At 40.2% G+C, this 18,110-nt stretch overlaps 1 long non-coding RNA gene across 1 annotated transcript in view; it reads left to right on the top strand.

Moving 5' to 3' along the window:
- The window catches only part of LOC102157437, a 385,071-nt gene extending 375,353 nt beyond the window's left edge, over window positions 1–9,718 (top strand). The window contains exon 9 of the long non-coding RNA XR_002343406.1: window positions 8,191–9,718. This is a non-coding gene — a long non-coding RNA (uncharacterized LOC102157437). The remainder of the gene's footprint in view (window positions 1–8,190) is intronic.

Raw genomic sequence — 18,110 nt, 5'->3', positions numbered from 1 at the left:
AGTTCCCTTTTTCGAGACATGTGGGAAGGCTGCACTGAACAGCCTCCACTGCAATTGAGTGAGTCCTGGCCAATTGAATGTGGGTGGCAGTGTGATTAATATACACATGTATTATTTTTTGAGAGAGCCTCAAACTGATGGTTGCAGTTACCCCCTCTTGGCCCTTTGCTCTTTCCCCTTTCCATAACCAGGTTGCATATTTGTGTGTGTGTGTGTGTGTGTGTGTATTTGGGGCAGTGGGAATTCATTCTCATGCTTGACTGAAGGAATGTACTATTAGCAGACATCACCATCATTGCCACCCAGAGGTTGAGGGCCACCCAGAGGTTGAGGGACGTGACAATATAACACCACAGATCCCTTGCCTTAGGAAGTCCCAGCCAGAACTTGACACATGAAGTACATGGGAAAATGTCTTATTTGTGAAGGTTTCTTCCAGCTCAGGAAGTCTTCATGGAATTGAACAAAGATTCTAAGAAAAACCAAAGTAGTGAACTTCTGCTTTCAGAAAAGGGCTATACTATGCTGTCCTAAATTGTCACTATGTGTTGCCAGAGTAGTGGTTTTCAGCCTTCCATAGGAGCCAACAAGTAAAAGGAATCTTGGACTTGGACTCTAACAAAAATGTGATATTTATAATGCTCTACCTTAGCTGTGTCCTCTTTAGAGAGAGCCTCTTCGTCCTAAGAAGAATCAAGGTCTTAGGAGTAAGAAGATGTGTGGTCACATGAGAGAAATATTACCCAAGTGCACATGTGGACAGGAATGTCTCTGAATAAGGTTCACTATATTAAGAAATAGAAATTTTCCAACTTTTTTTGTTTGTTTGTTTGTTTTTTTGTCTTTTGTCCTTTTAGGGCCACGCCAGCAGCATATGGAGGTTCCCAGGCTAGGGGTCAAATTGGAGCTGTTGCTGCCAGCCTATGCCACAGCCACAGCAATGCCAGATCCGAGTTGCGTCTGCAACCTACACCTCAGCTCACAGCAACGCCGGATCCTTAACCCACTGAGCGAGGTCAGGGATTGAACCCGCAACCTAATGGTTCCTAGTCGGATTTGTTTCCGATGTGCCACGATGGGAACTCTGAATTTTTCCTGCTTTTGAGAGGAGGGAATAATAGTCTTCCCCTTAAAAGATCGCAGTCTATTTTATTTATGCTCTTGGATATACTTCATCATCACTATTCCAACATCAAATCACATGTCTTTGCTCTTGGGATTTACGTTGCATCACCTAGCCCTTGATGGCCTTGTTTTGTGCAGCTGCCATTTATTGTTTCATGCTTCCTGGAAGAATTTTCATTGTTCTCATTCTAAAGCTGGGCATCAACAAAATGACTGGAATGAGTTAGTAGTACATTTTTAAAGATTTTAAAATATATAAGGGCATAATTTTTGTTTTTTCAAAAAAAAAATCCATCCACCCTACTTCCCACCCATATTGAGAGTAAAAAAAAGGGTCAATCTCTTAAATTTTAGTTTTTTCAACTCCTCAAATATTTACCCTTTATACATTAATTCAGTCATTTAGATGGTAGTTTCCACACTCCTATGTAACATGCCAGTGGGTTAAACAAACAATCCAGAGGGATGGGGAAGAAAGTGTTAGGACTGATGCTCATCTATTTTTTTAAATCTATGTATGAGGAGAGAAATTAAGTACTGTTAGTATTTCGTGCATGTATTGACACTGCCTCCATGCGCAGTCTGCCGTGCTACTGTGAGCAGGTTTCCTACGGGGAGTGGATACACCCTTTTGTTATAAAGTTTGAACCAAACCAATTCTCACAAAATAGACAAGAGGCTTAAAAAGATTCTTGGGTAGAAACGTTAAGATGGAGATAACGCTAATAAGGCAAGTGAACCAAAAGATGACAGCAGAGCTGACCATGACCTCACGCCCAGCACCCAGCACCAGCCCTGCATCAGTCCTTTCAGGATTGAAAACGAAGAATGAATTAGCTAATTAGATCCGACAGAAGGCGATGGAGTTTCAAATTACCCAGAAGTCTCTCTGAAATGTGGATTTCTAGGCATTCACATTGATGGTGGTCCTGCCCATGAACATATGTTGTATCTTGAGATATTAGCTTGTTGAATGAGGCCATCATGATTATCAAGAGATTTTAGTATTTTAATCGTTTTATTATTTTCTTCATTATATATAAACCCCCATGTCCCACATCTCTCTCTCTCTACCTCTCTCTCTCTCACACACACACGCACACGTATATATGATAAACAAATAAATATATGAAGCATATACTCAAAAACTGTTATAGAATGCCAGATCAAAAATGTTAAGAAGTGGCTGAAGGGTGGGGTGCATGGGGACAAACAACAAAAATCTATGCTGATTTTTCGCAGCGATTGGCTTGAAGTCCTTAAAAATTTTGATGAAAAAAACCTCAACATCTGATTACTGTTTCTTTCAGATCAAAGTACTAGATTTTGTATAGCCCATAAAAATACCCTCCAGGTAACCCTAGCTCTCCCGTCTTCCAGAACCCCCATCATAGTGTGTCAGTCTTATGGATGTAAGAGATATAATAATAAAAGTATGTTTCAGGGGAAATTAGAGTTGACAACTGACATGCCACCCACTCCCACTAAATGATAGTGGCTGTTTGCTAAAGCCCTGGGGATTAAGTCTTTTTATATCAGCTTTAATAAACATGGCAGACAGATCGCAAGCAGACCTCAAACAAATTATTATGATGCCCTCAAGTGTTGCAAACATTGATTCATCCAAAGTTCAAGTTCATCAAAAGGCAAGGCAAGGCTTGGTGCTGGTGATTCGTTGCAACCTGCCCACCTCCAGACCACCATCCCTTTCCTCCTGGATTAAGAGTGTTCCATTTTTAAGTGGGTGAGGATAAGTAAGAACATCCAGTTTAGTGGGGTGATTAGTGGTGTAATAAAAAACTGGGTACTGGTTAGTTTGAGGAATTAAAATGTTACTACTTCTTTCAGGATCAAGGCCAAGGCTGGACAGCTTCATGGATTAGCATCTACTAGAGTTTATACTGTAAAGTAACATGGCAAACACAACAGCTTTTAACATACAAAGACTATACCTATGCAGTCTCATTACACTTTCATGTTATCTCCTTTTCCACCCCCAAGAGTGGGAAAAAGCACCAATCTCGAGAATTACAGCAACCTCCAATTGAGATCAGATAATGTCCTTGTCACTTTTCACAGAGGGAAAAGGAGATTTACCCTTTTCCTTTCTATAATCCACTTTTATTTTTTAAAAATAAACCATAAGAAGCTGCTAAGATGAAACCTTGATGCTGGATTCAGGCTGTTATATTTCATGAAGAGTAGCAGGGAAGGAAAGGGGCTTAGACGCGGCGAGAGGAGAATTTGGATGCAAACACAACAGGAAAACATTACCACTATAAATGACTTCCTGGAGTTCCCCTTGTGGTTCAGTGGGTTAAGGACCCAACTTTGTCTCTGTGAGGATGTGGGTTCAATCCCTGGTCACGCTCAGTGGATTAAGGATCTGGTGTTGCCACGAGCTGCGGCATAGGTTGCAGGTGTGGCTCAGATCCGGTGTTGCTGTGGCTGTGGTATAGGTCTTCAGCTGTAGCTCCGATTCAACCCCTAGCCCAGGAACTTCCATATGCTTCAGGTACAAACATTAAAAAAAAAAAAAAAAAGATTTCCCCTGGAGTAAAGATAATGAAGAAATAAGTAAAATGAAGCCTAACAACAGCCAAACAAATTTCAACAGGAGAGGTTTTAAAAAAAAGATAAGAAAAGTTAAAAAAGGACAAAAATAAAAATATTTGTGAGATGTGTTTTTAATGAAAATGAAAATTGCTGAAATACCTCCCTCTTCTGAAATAGTAGTGATCACTGAGAGATGACAGCAGGGAGGAGAAGAATGCAGGGATGTCTGGATCCTGCTTGGCACCGGACTTGTCTCTCTAAGGCAGAAGTAGAATGCCAGTCCTGTTTTCATGAGGAATCTGAACACTGTGGATTTGTTCCCCTGGGAAGCCTGGTGCCTATTCCAGCAGCCAAGGAGTTCAACTTCCAGCTGCCTTACAGCAAATTGCTCTGCTTCTGCACCCTTTTGACACATGGGGACTTTATGACTGGGCCCGCCTAGATCTAGGTACAGCCTTAGGGGTACCTCTCCACTGCCTTTGCATCACCAGGGTCCAGCCAGCACTAGCTGGGGCAGGGGTTGTCACTACCCATGGGACATGAGCATCCTGGTCTCTGCGCCATTCAGCCAAATGTCCCTCAATGTCAAACATATCCCCTGAATTCACATCCTGAAGTCTCCATGAAATCCAAAACAGAATTGTAAGAGGGGTTCTTCATTTTTTTTAGGCAAGAAATAGATGTATTAAGAAACGACACTTGTGAGAGATGCAAGTGGGCAGGCAAGGAGGCTCTGCTCTCTGGATCCAGTGGGCTATAGTTTTTTTTTTTTTTAATCATCCAAGGGGATAATAAACTTTCTTTGAGCAGTAGCTCTTCCTCTTTCTTCGAGCAGTAGCTTTTCCTCTTTCTTCGAGCAGTTGCTCCTCCTTAGTCAGGTTATTTTATTTTTAAAATGGAAATTCCTTGGCAGTTGAGAAGGTAGGATGTGGGGGAGGGTGTTAGTGCGCCCTGCCCGGGGATGCTGAATTACAGGGAAGCTGAGTCTAGGAGTTGAAAGCTGTGATGAGTTGGTGGCTGGGCCATCTCTCTCTGGGAGCAGATGGTTTGGACCTCTTTTTGTAATGCCCTCTCCATATCCCAAACCATCTTAGAGCCTATGATGGATGGAATGTTTGTGTCCCTTCCAAGTGCATGTATGGGGGCTCTAGCCCACAATGGGATCACATTTGGAGACAGAGCTTTTTCAAAGCAATTAATGTTAAATGAAGTCATACATTGGGGTCCTAATCAGATACGACTGTAGCCTTGTAAGAAGGGGAAGATGAGGACAGGTAGGATGTAACAGAGAGAAGGAGGTTGTCTGCAAGCCAGGGGAAGAGCTCTCACTAGCACCTGACCATGCTAATACCCTGGTCTTAGACTTCCACCCTCCAGAACTGTGAGAAAATTACTTTCTGTTTTTCTGGTATTTTATTATGGTAACCTGGTCTGACTCAGAAGGAGCCAGACCTATCTAGGTCTAAATTCCAGCTGTCGAACAGGCTAGCTGTATGGCACTAGGCAAGCTGCTTCCCTTCTTTGATTCTCGGTTTTGTTTTTTTCACTTGCCAAATGAGAATAATATGTATCTTTTACAAGAAGGTTGTAAGGATTAAATAAATTGATGTACTTACAGTGACCAATATATAGTAAGTGATCAACAGTCAACAATTATCACTTATTATCTTAAAATATTACAAAAGCCTTTTTCCTTCTCCCCCAAAAAAGTCTGAAACCATACATTATTTTTTCTTCAATTTTAATTAATTTAATTTAAAGTTTCTTTAACCCTGCTTTGGCAAGTAGAATTAAATCATTTCATTTTACTAGAATCCTGTTTTGGCAAATACCAAAAGTCTAGAAAACAAAAAAAGGCCTGATGTGTATTCAAGAGACTATTTCCTGATTTCCTGGCTTACTCACTCAATGAGTGTTTAATGAGCCTGGATAGATGCTTTGGGAGATAGAAAGGATTATGGTTACCTTGTAGTCTCTGACTTATACCTGTGACATTTCTAAAGTTATACATAGCAATGAAACTTGAAATGGCACAGGAAAAGCACTGACAGGAACAGAGGAGGAAACCCAGAGAAGGGGGTCGTCACAGAGGGCTGCAGGTCCTGGAAGTGAGTAGGCTGGGCAGCATGCGAGACAAGACAGAGCCAGCCTGGCTGGGAGCACCAGCATGCTCAGTGGGAGGTTTAGCTCGGCCATGGTGTCCTTAAGATGTTTCAAGAATATATTTCCGGTTCTTATTTTAAGATGAACTGGAGAAGATGAGGAGATGAAGGTAAAGGAATGTGCTATTGACTAGCAGCTCTGGGAGGCACATTCTGACCCTCTGCACGAGGGATAAGTAACTAACTTTGAGATGACCCTGGGAGGAAAGGGGAGTAGGGGCCATCACCTGCCTGAAGGGAAAATGTGGGACAGTAGGTGCCCGGAGAGTCTTTAGGCAGAATGCACGGGGCTTGGGTCTCAATTAGATGTCAAATGTGAAGTTAGAAGAAGGGACCAAAGATGACTAAATGGCTTCCATTTGGGATACTGAGAAAGGTGGTATTGCTGAAAAAGAATGGAGAAATGAAGGGAAAAAACAAAAACAAAACTTGTTTTAGGGGTGAAGTTGATGAATTTGGTTTTGGCCTCATTTCCAGCACTGTGTTTCAGGTAAGAACTAAGAAATTCTTTGAGACAATAAGTTATTGATACATTGACTTCCAAAGGCAATTTCTTACATTCTCTTTCAGTCTTTCTTTCTGCATCTTGATTTTTTCTCTCTTATTTTTTTTTTCTTAAGATTTCATGACCTTGTTTTCATGATTTATAAATCTCCAAAGCCAAAGTGGACCTATTTTTATTTCTTTCTTAACATATTTAAGTTGTTAGCAGCAGAAGGCATTGTGGTTTTCTAAGATACAAAATCATACCTCAGGAAAAAATTTTGAAACTTCATTGTTAATGAAATATGGATATTTTTTCTCTAGTCACTATTCTCCAAAAGATCCCTATTATAAATAGACTTAGAGTTGTTTTTTAAACATGTAAACATTGTGTTTTTAAATGTGTTATTCTCCAATTAATTCTTTAAGTGATCAACTTTTCTCCTTTATTTTTGGAAAGGAGAAAATAAAACTACCTTTATTTGCAGATGACATAATGGTCCATGGAGAAAATGCTTAGGAATCTATAAATATTCTACTAGAATTAAGTGAGTTTATCAAAGCCACAGCATACACAATCAATTGTGTTTCTATGCATTAGCAACAAATAATTGAAAATTGAAATTAAAAAAAATACCAATGATAACAGCATCAAAATTAAATACTTAGGAATATATTTAACAAAATATGCACAAGACATGCACCATACCTGTGGATCAGAAGATTCACTGTTGGGAGTTCCCGTTGTGGCTCAGTGGTTAACCAACCCGACTAGTATCCATGAGGACACAGGTTCAATCCCTGGCCCTGCTCAGTGGATTAAGGATCCTGAGTTGCCGTGAGCTGTGGTGTAGGTCACAGATGCAGCTTGGATCCCACGTTCTTGTGGCTGTGGCATAGGCCAGCAACTATAGCTCCGATTGGACCCCTAGCCTGGGAACCTCCATATGCCGCGGGTGCAACCCTAAAAAGACAAAAAAAAAAAAAAAAAAAAGAAAAGAAAAGAAAAAGATTCACTGAGGTTAAGCTGTCACCGCTCCCAAAATTGATCTACAGATTCAACATACTTCCAATAAAAATCTCCAGCAGGAGTTCTTGTAAAAATTGATAATTTATTTCTAAAATCCATAATGAAAGCAAAAAACCCACTAGGCTAATTCAAAATAATTCACAAAAGAAAAGACTTAGTGACTTACACTATGTGATTTTATTTTTAGACAAAATTTCTGAATAATTAGGATTAACAGAATGATGAGTCACAACATTTCACAGAGACAGACCTTTCAACTTACCTAAGAAATATTTATTATTGCTGATTTTTAATGTCATTTTTCTTATATGTATCACTGTCCCTTGTATTAAAAACATTGCCAGTCTACACACAATGCCATGCTAGGTTCTGTACTATTAACACTTAGATAGATGTTCAGACTGTGATCAGAGTCACGAATCATTTTAGAAATTACATACTAATTCTGCACAGGCAAAGGTCAAGATGAGGAGGCAGTTAAATGCATCAATTTAGAATGTGGTATTAGAAGAAAGTGGGGAATTGAGGAGCAAATTTGTCCATTAAGAAAGAATAATGATGCATTCAACGTGGTCCAGTGTTCCCATGCTCATTCTGCTGGGAGAAAATCACAGTTTAGTTTTCCAAAGCATGATTTAAAAATAGTGATCGCAGTAATGTCTAAGGAGAGACAGAATGGGTCCCTCCCATGGACATTCTATTTTTGCATTTCAGGTCAGTTCTGTTCTTTTTGCGTATATGTCGTTTCCTTTATGATCTTTCCTCTCTGTCAGTTTCTGTGGATTTCTCCGCTTTGTCCTTCCACCATTCATCTATTTTATTCCCGCTCCCCAGGTGTGTGTAACAACACCCCTCCTTCCTGCCATCTGATCCTACCGATTCATCAAGGGCTCAATGGCCTCCTCCGTGTTCCCGCTTTTCAAAGTGTGAGTCAGCCTCTCTAACTCTGGATTACTGTCTAATTTGATCTGGTCAGTTCTGAAGATATTAGGTAATATTAGACCCATCTCCGGCCCCATGGAATTGCATTTAATATCTCTCTCCTGTTTTCTGCCATGCCAAGAATCAATGTATAATAAAGATGAATAAATCATTTTTCCAACTGTAATAAGATCATTGTATTTTAATTATTGAGCCAGAAGAATCTTTCCTCAGAGCAGATGTTGAACCCAGGTCATCTGGGAGAACACCAGGCAAACTCCCCAATACAGGGTGACCGAAAAACAGACTGTGAGGAGAATCCTTTTACAGGATTTTAAGCAGAGATCTTGTAATTAAAAGGTAATGATATTATGGTTTGTGTAATTATTTATTTGTTAGTTTTGAAGGATGCTCTATAATTTTCAGACTTAAAAGATGAGTGAGAGTTATCTGAATTATTTCTCATCTCAGTTCTTTTTGTGCCATCATTGTCCTCAGTCATTGCTAAGTTTTGATTCTTAAGACATACGCAATTACACATGGGCTCATTTCCAACTCTGAATTACTCAGCCATGGAGCTGGGTAAGAAACTGGGATTATGGAACAAAGGAAAACTTTTTTTACCTAGTGGTAAATGGGATAAAACTTTATAAATATTAGAAAAATTAAATTTTTGAGTAATACTGTGTTTAAATATCTAGATTTTTTTTTTTGTACATAATGGAGTGAGTCCCTTTACTCTGATGCTACTGTGGTAATTTTATAGTTGTCTCAAGTGTAGTTGATAAACATTTTTGTGATGTTCAAAACATAATCTTAACATGTGTTTATTGTACTTGAAAAATGTCCAAATGAAACTCAGAAAGCAATCCCATTCCTCCTTAACTATTTGTACAATGGATCTGGAATAAGTTTTAGAATGTTTTAGGAAAATTGAAACATTTCACACATACAGTACTGATTCAGGATACTTTTATATAGGAAACATATGTACATAACTTGTATTTATTAAACGGGCATTAGAAAAGAAACTTTCTGATTAACATCCCCAGGGATGGAAATAAGCAAAGCATTTCTCCTTCTATGAACACATTCTTTGGTGTCTCCCTCAATCTTTTTCTCCCCTTTTCTCTACCCCCACACCAAGTAATTCTAAATGCATGCGTACACACACACACACACACACACACACACACACACACACACTCACACGTCCTTCATTGCTGTGTGGAAAGGGCAGTGAAACAAAGGGGGTCATGCTGAAACAGGATAAAAAAGGAGGAGCTAAAGTGGAGAAAGGGCTAAAAATGGCCTACTAGGAACAGCATTCAAGAAGGAAGGAATACAGATAGAAACAAAAGGAAAAGGCACATGGCAGGAGAGGAAGAGGTTGTGGAAAGAACTTTAAAAAGAATACAGAGAGAGTTCCCGTCGTGGTGCAGTGGTTAACGAATCTGACTAGGAACCATGAGGTTGCGGGTTCGGTCCCTGCCCTTGCTCAGTGGGTTAACGATCCAGCGTTGTGGTGAGCTGTGGTGTAGGTCGCAGACACGGCTCGGATCCCGCGTTGCTGTGGCTCTGGCGTAGGCTGGCAGCTACAGCTCCGATTAGACCCCTAGCCTGGGAACCTCCCATATGCCGCAGGAGCGGCTCAAGAAATGGCAAAAAGACAAAAAATAAATAAAATAAAATAAAATAAATAAAATTTAAAAAAAAGAATACAGAGAAAATAGGAATGAGACATAAGAAAGTGAAGAAGGAAAATGATGGACACAAATGGATTATAGAAGTTGACGAGAGAGAGAGAGAGAGAGAGAGAGAGAGAGAGAGAGAGGGAGAGAGAGAGAGAGAGAGAGAAAGAAAGAGAGACAGAGAGAGGGACAGAGAGAGAAAGGGAGGGGGAGTGAGCTTGAACCAGTAGGTTTAAAGGTCAAATGCAAGAGGAAATTTTGAAGAAGAGGCTGAAAACACCAAGTGTATTAGGACATAGAGAAAAATGTTGAAGTAGAAAGATATCTGGGGAAAAAGGGGCTTAGAAATACAAAACCCAGAAATACAAGTTTTATCTTAAAAATTAAAACATATCACATCTGGTAAGAGGAGTAGGAGAGACTTTTTGATGTTGTTTAAAAATTTTTTAAAAACCAAAAAACAATAGAAAGTATCAGGCCTCTGAGTTGTAGCTCTGACACGAGTAAGTTCTGTGGTCACCACAGGACAGTACTTGGTGGCTTGGTTTTCTTGTTCACAAAGTTGAAGAGGACATCAATTGGCCTCTTAAAGTCCTTTCAACACCAAAATTCAAAGAAATAGAACAAATCAAGGAAATAGAAAATATTTTTTTTAAATAAAATTAATGTTGGGAGTGCATTAGTTTACTTTTTCTTAGGGAAATTTACAGGAGATTTGAAAAGCTTTTTAAGAAATTGCTGACAGATGCACTTTGCACACCGCATGGCCCATGTGGTGCTATGTATAGACACATCAATAGACTTGTACACAGGATGTAATTTTTCTGGAATTGTTCTCTCATGCTGCTATGTATATTCCAATCTCCAGAGAGCCAATTTCTCTCATTGGCTATATGCAGAGGATCAAGATCAACTTTGGGGGTGGAGATGGAGAGAGTGACGTGTGGTTTCTTAGCTGGAGATAAAATGATTGAAAATGGGGGGAAGGTAAAAGATTGAAGAGCTGGGAAGAATCAAGGAGAGAGCCTAGTTGAAGGGGTCATAGCCACTCCTAGGTGCATATGTGCAGGTCTTCCAAGAACTTGACTAGCTCTCCAAGTAAAGGACCTCTACTTCAATTAAAAATATAGGCTTTATCTTTTTCCTATATCATTATCATTATAATCAGTTGTCCTTAAAATACAGTTACAGCTAGACTTGGCAGGAAAAGTCAGCATTATTACCTAAACATTGTATCCCTGATTAGTCATATCAGAGATAAGCTCACTTTGGATTTCTTTAGAAGTGGAAGCTCAGTGGCTCATCATCATTAGGGAAGACATTTCAGTTTCAAGCTCTAAGAGGGATAATCTGGGAGAACAGAGACTTCTAAGAAATGCATATGAGGAAGCCTCCATAATAACCTTTATGGGTTCTGGAAAGGAGTCTTTACATCATCTTGCTGGGCTGAAACTTCCTCTTGCTTCATTACATTTTCTTTTGAGACATATGTTTTATTGTGGCCATGAAAGGAAACCCAGACCCCTATGTGTTTGAAGTATTCCTTCAGCATCCTGGTCCTTGGAGAGGGAACAGTGCAGCATAAACCCTGGGCAGTCTCCTAAGACAGCCTTTCAAGTTGGTGATGCCTTCAAGCCTTTAGGAGTGGGCGTAGTGTGGTCCTTCGTAGTCTTTTCCCCAAGCTTCTGACATGCCAGCAGAGCCCTGAAAACCTCCCTAGTTTTTATTCCATAGCCTGATGTTGGTCCTGGGGAATAGAGGCTTTGCAGAGCAGCCCCAGGGCACTATTCCAGCTTGGGGATGGGAAGTGGGGAGAACAATTCAATGCCTGCGGAAGCTGGAAAAGGGCTGCCAGCACGAGGCTGGATGGAAGGGGGGTGGTCAGAGTTCTTACTCATCTGCTTTCATCCACTATGGACAGCTTTCATAGGAAAGAAGAGTCTAAGCCCAAACGCATAATTCAGGTTGAGAAAATGAGGGTTATACAGACACCGAATTGGACCTCTTGGGGACCCTCTAAGACCTGAGCACCTGTGATGTTTTAGATCAATGACAGGCCTCCGCTCATCAACATCAGAGGTAGAAATCCAGCCATTCAATCATTTTGACCAAGATTTGAGCATATAAAATGCATCCAAGTTAGCATTTTAAAATACGTGCTAATTTCAAGGGAATAGAAACAATGTTGTTTACTGACTCTGAGGCATTTTCCAATTGTCTGGAAAAATAAAAGCCCAGTGATCTGTAATTTGAAGTTCTAAGTTAAAACCTGGACCCAAAAGGAGAAGGAATGTCCAAGGGAAGGTTGGGAATGGGTGGAAGGAGGCAGCAGGAGGATGCCCCAAAGAATTACAGCATTTTTTTTTTCTGTCTTTTTGCCATTTCTTGGGCCATTCCCACGGCATATGGAGGTTCCCAGGCGAGGGGTCCAATCGGAGCTGAAGCCTCTGGCCCACACCACAGCCACAGCAGCTCAGGATCCGAGGATCCGAGCCGCCTCCACGACCCACACCAAAGCTCACGGCAACGCCGGATCCTCAACCCTCTGAGTGAGGCCGGGGATCGAACCTGCACCCTCATGGTTCCTAGTCGGATTCATTTACCACTGAGCCACGACGGGAACTCCAGCATTTTTTGAAAAAAAACATTTTAATTTGTTAAGAAAAGCCTTTTAATAGAGAATCTCTAGGTATCTTTGTGTGTGCGTGTTTTATCTTTTTAGGGCCACACCCGTGGCATGTGGAGGCCCCCAGGCTAGGGGTTTAATCATAGCTGTAGCTGCCGGCCTACACCACAGTCACAGCAACACCAGATCCAAGCTGCACCTGCAACCTACACCACAGCTCACAGCTCATGGCAACACCAGACCCTCAGCCCAATGAACGAGACCAGGGATTGAACCTGCAACCTCATGGTTCCTAGTCGGATTCGTTTCCGCTGTGCCACGACAGGAACTCCAAAAATCTATAGGTATCTTTTAATCACTCCTTTTCTCTCATTGTATTTCAGTTCATATAATGAGCAGCTATCTGATTTGGCCCTGTCTTAAGTCCTGCCTCCTGTGAGCACTTGAGCCCTTTGAAGATACTGTTGATGGCCTTGGGGAGCTTACAATCCCACATAAGGAAACAGCTAACAAAGGACCAAGATATGTGGACATTCACAGGGTGACTTCAGGACCATTTAGTTAGTTTGTTTGTTTATTTAAATAGTTATTTCCCCAATACATTTTTTTCCTACTGTACAGAATGGTGACCCAGTTATACATACAAGTACACATTCTATTTTCACACATTATCATTTTCCATCATAAGTGTCTAGACATAGTTCCCAGTGCTACACAGCAGAATCTCATTGCTAATCCATTCCAAAGGCAATAGTTTGTATCTATTAGCCCCAAGCTCCCCAACCACCCCACTCCCTCCCCCTCCCTTTGGCAACCACAAGTCTACTCTCTAAGTCCATGCTTTTCTTTTCTGTAGAAAGGTTCATTTGTGCCTTATATTAGATTCAAGATATAAGTGATATCATATGGTATTTGTCTTTTTCTTTCTGACTTCACTCAGTATGAGAGTCTCTGGTTCCATCCATGTTGCTGCAAATGGCATTATTTTGTTCTTTTTTATGGCTGAGTAGTATTCCATTGTGTATGTATACCACATCTTCCTAATTCAATCATCTGTCGATGGACATTTGGGTTGTTTCCATGTCTTGGCTATTGTGAATAGAGCTGCTATGAACATGCGGGTGCATGTGTCTTTTTTAAGGAAAGTTTTGTCTGGATATATGCCCAAGAGTGGGGTTGCTGGATCATATGGTAGTTCTGTGTATAGATTTCTAAGGTACCTCTATACTGTTCTCCATAGTGGTTGTACCAGCATACATTCCTACCAACAGTGTAGGAGGGTTCCCTTTCCTCCAGCATTTGTTATTTGTGGACTTATTAATGATGGCCATTCTGACTGGTGTGAGGTGTGTTATCTCATGGTAGTTTTGATTTGCATTTCTCTAATAATCAGGATGTTGAGCATTTTTTCATGTGCTTGTTGGCCATCTGTATATCTTCCTTGGAAAAATGTATGTTCAGGTCTTTTGCCCATTTTTCAACTGGGTTGTTGGCTTTTTTGCTGTTGGGGTCCATTTATTATTCTATAACACAGTGAAGGTCACTTTGGTGCCTACTTCATGAGCAGGTGGGATGAGGGTTCAAATGAAATCATACTTGATGGAAAGAACTTTAGTGCCACGCCAGGCACATTATAAGGACTTAAAAATATTATCTGTGGCATTGTTAATATTCTAATTATTATGCTTTATGACAGCTCTTTTTCTTGGCTTCATCAGCCGAGACTAAAATAGTGGTAACAACAGAAACGAAGAAGAAATATTCCTTTACCTTGATTTGAAGAACTGGGGATCCTCCTGGACTAAGTCCCCATTTTCCTTTTCAAGCTGCCTTGACTTTCTCAAGGACTGACCCCACCCCCACCCCACTGCCCCCTAGTGGCCTCCAGCATATCTAACCTCTCCTCAGACCAGTTTCCCCCTCTAGGGAGGGAGTCAATACGAATAGGGCATCCAGCCACCTGGGGGCCCCCTACCCAGAAAATCTTCGTTTCTTCCATAGTTAAAGCAGAGTATGTTTGCAGATGGCAGAGACCCTCATCATTCACTTTTAGCTCTATTTCATCATTTTAGTATAAATATTAAATTAGTTCCTGCCTAAGCTATGCAGACTTCCTGGGGGAAATAATCTCTTAAATGAGTTTTGAATTCAACCCAACTATTCCTGGCATAAAAGTCTGTCTAAGAAAGGAAGCTGAGGGGATTCATCAAGAAAAAAATATAGGAGTTCCCGTCATGGCTCAGCGGTTAACGAATCTGACTAGCATCCATGAGGATGCACGTTCAATCCCTGGCCTCACTCAGTGGGTTAAGGATCCAGCGTTGCCATGAGCTGTGATGTAGGTTGCAGATGTGGCTTGGATCCCGCATTGCTGTGGCTGTGGCCGGCAGCTGTAACTCTGATTAGACCCCTAGCCTGGGAATCTCCATAGGCCCTAAAAAAAGAAACAAACAAACAAATACAGAGGGCAGTATGAGGACCAAGTGAGGCCCACTGTGGAGAACCAGACTCAGGGGTGTCCGGTGGAGCTGAGAGCCTTCGTGTGTGTGTGTGTGTGTGTGTGTGTGTGTGTGTGTGTGTGTGTGTGCTTACCAAGTACTCCAGGTGATCCTTCTCAGCAAACTCTGAGACACACTGGCAGGGAGCTGTCAAGACAGGGGAGGAGACAGAGAATGGGTCCAGAACTTTGAAGACAAGAGCTGGGAATTTGAATTTGCTATGGTGGGCAACAGGGAAATACTTAATTATAACCAGAAGGATCATGAAATCCACCAACTGTCATACTTTCTGCTTGTCAATTCACATGGTGGGCAGAAGGAGGCTATTTTAAAATATTTTCTAGAAATACAAATGCAAACAATAAGGTATGATCATTTGCATGCTTCATTTGCAAACTTTGAGAAGTAATACTCAAGCCGGCAAAGATAACTTTCTATATTTACAATCTAAATGGATATAAACAACACTTTTGGAGAGCAATTTATTAATACACAGAGCTATTAAAGTCTCTTGCTCTTTGACCCAGCAATTGCACTTCCAGCAATCTAATCCAAAATGTAAAACAAGCCATACAGTTGAAGATTCATCACAGCACCATTTATAATAAATAGTAAAGGGTTATGCAATCTTTAATATGTTAAATATGTTGACATAGAAAAACACTTAATATACAACACTAAGTGAAAAAAGCCGGGTCTAAACCTGTATGCAACCATTTAAAACCATCTTTAGGAAACAAAAGACCAGAAAAATAGATAAAGATTATAACCATTGTATTTCGAGAGAAGGATTTGATTTTTTTTAACTTTCCCTTTTTTCCAAACTTTAGGTTATGAGATTACCTTACTTCCTGATTAAAAATGAAATTGTAAAGCCAGTTTGCTTTATAATTAGCTTATATCATAACTCATTTACTAACCATAAATTCAATTCGTATTCTCAAACTTCTACGAACCAGTGCCATGCTTTTCATGGTTTCCTGAAAATGGAAATAAAACTAGAGAAATGAGAAAACTTTGGTAAATTTGTTATGGAGACAAATTAGTGAACAGAAATCAGCTCTATTTTAGTTCTAGCTGAATCTAAACTTTTTCATAAAGTAACTCAAGATGAAGAGTGGGAACGAAGACCTCAATTAAAGACTTTGGGGGTGGGGGAGACAATTCAGCTAAATTCATAGAGTAAACTTCCTTTTCTGGACCTGGAGCTTATCACATTCCTGGTGCCTTAGTGTTGTGTTTTTTTTTCCCTCCCTTCTAAGTTCTTTTTTTAAAACTAACATTTTATTAGGAAAATTTTAAAAACATACAGAAGAGGTAAAGAATTGTGAAATCAATCCCATACACCCACCACATAGGTCCAAACTCACTTTAATTTCTCACCATTACTCCAACTGATCAGTTTATTAGGGAGAAAAAAAATCACATCTATATTTCTTTTTAAAATCTAAAATGTTACTATTTTATCATTAATGTGGTAGAAATTGAATGCAAGGCACTCACAGCTTCACTACTAAAACTAAAAATGTCAAATATTTGTCAGGTGGAATACAGAAAATTTGTCTGAGCCACCATCTTGGAAGCCAACTTCCCCTCAGAAGCTTCTCCAACAAGGTAGCATTCTTCCCTTCCTTACCTCAAGGGGCCCCTCTCTATTTATGGAAGCCAGCATTGTCTTCGATATTTGCCTTACAAATTTCTGTAGTTAATATTTTATTCAAGAGGTTAGGTTAGTATTTTACCTTCAATATAGAATTTCTGTGCAACCAAATACTGTGCTTAAAACATATTTATTTACTAAGGAGGACACATAAACAAGAAGGGAAATTATTTAGTTCACAAAATTGAATTTCATCCGTGTTTTCAAGAATACATACTGATTTTCAAGAAAATTCTTTAAAGTAGCATTTACCAGAAAACCCGAACAGCTGATGCAGCAGGCTTTAATAGTGGAAGGATTTACCTTAAGCATCCTACAGATCTGAGTTCAAAGTTCTATTCCTACCTATGTGAATCTGGAAAAGTTACCCAACTTCTCTGAACCTTCCTTAAATTGAGTTAATAAAAAGTACACTGTGGAATTCCTATTGTGACTCAGTGGGTTAAGAACCCAACCCTAGATTCTGGGACGATGTGGGTTTGATCCCTGGTCTCACTCAGGGGGTTGAAGATCCAGTGTTGCCACAAATTTGTTGGAGCCAGAAACCTCAGCCCTGTTCCTTTTTTTTTTTTTTTTTTTTTTGCTTATTAGGGCTGCACGCATGGCATATGGAGATTCCCAGGCTAGGGGTCAAATTGGAGTTACAGCTGCTGGCCTACATCACAGCCACAGCAACACCAGATCCAAGCCGCATCTGTGACCTACACCACAGCTTACGGCAACGCCTGATTCTTAATCCACTGAGCGAGGCCAGGGATTGAACCCACAACCTCATGGTTCCTAATCGGATTCATTTCCACCGAGCCACAATGGGAACTCCTCAGAGCTCTTCTCGAAACCCCCTTTCCCTCACCTCCCACATCCAATTGGTCATTAAGACTTGTCAATTCTTCCTCTGAAATAGCTCTCGCTGTCCACATTTATAGGTAAATTTCTATTTATAAATGTAGAATCTTGTTTCTCCTTTAAATGGAAATGTTGGGAGTATTAAAAGTACAGCTGTGAGCACTATTAAAAAAAGATCCTCAGGTTACTAGGAGATGGGAGAGGGGACATGGGAGTTATTAGTCAGAAAGCAGCAAGTTTCAGTTATACAAGATGAATAGGTCTTAGAGAGCTACTGGACAGCACAGAGCCTCTTTAAACAATACTGCATTGTATACTGGAAAACTTGCTGAGAGAGAAGATCTTATATTACGTGTTTTTATCATTAAATAATAAAATAATAATAACAATAATAAATACCAAGGGCGGGAGTAAACTTCTGGAGAAGATGAATATGTTTATAGCACATATTACGGCAATATACATATTTCCAAACTCATGGGGTTGTATACACTAAATATGTACAATTTCCC

The sequence above is a fragment of the Sus scrofa genome, chromosome 1, assembly GCF_000003025.6.
Source record: "Sus scrofa isolate TJ Tabasco breed Duroc chromosome 1, Sscrofa11.1, whole genome shotgun sequence".
NCBI lineage: Eukaryota > Metazoa > Chordata > Mammalia > Artiodactyla > Suidae > Sus > Sus scrofa.
The sequence above is the reverse complement of the archived record's forward strand: the minus strand, read 5'-3'. Positions and strand labels throughout refer to the sequence as shown.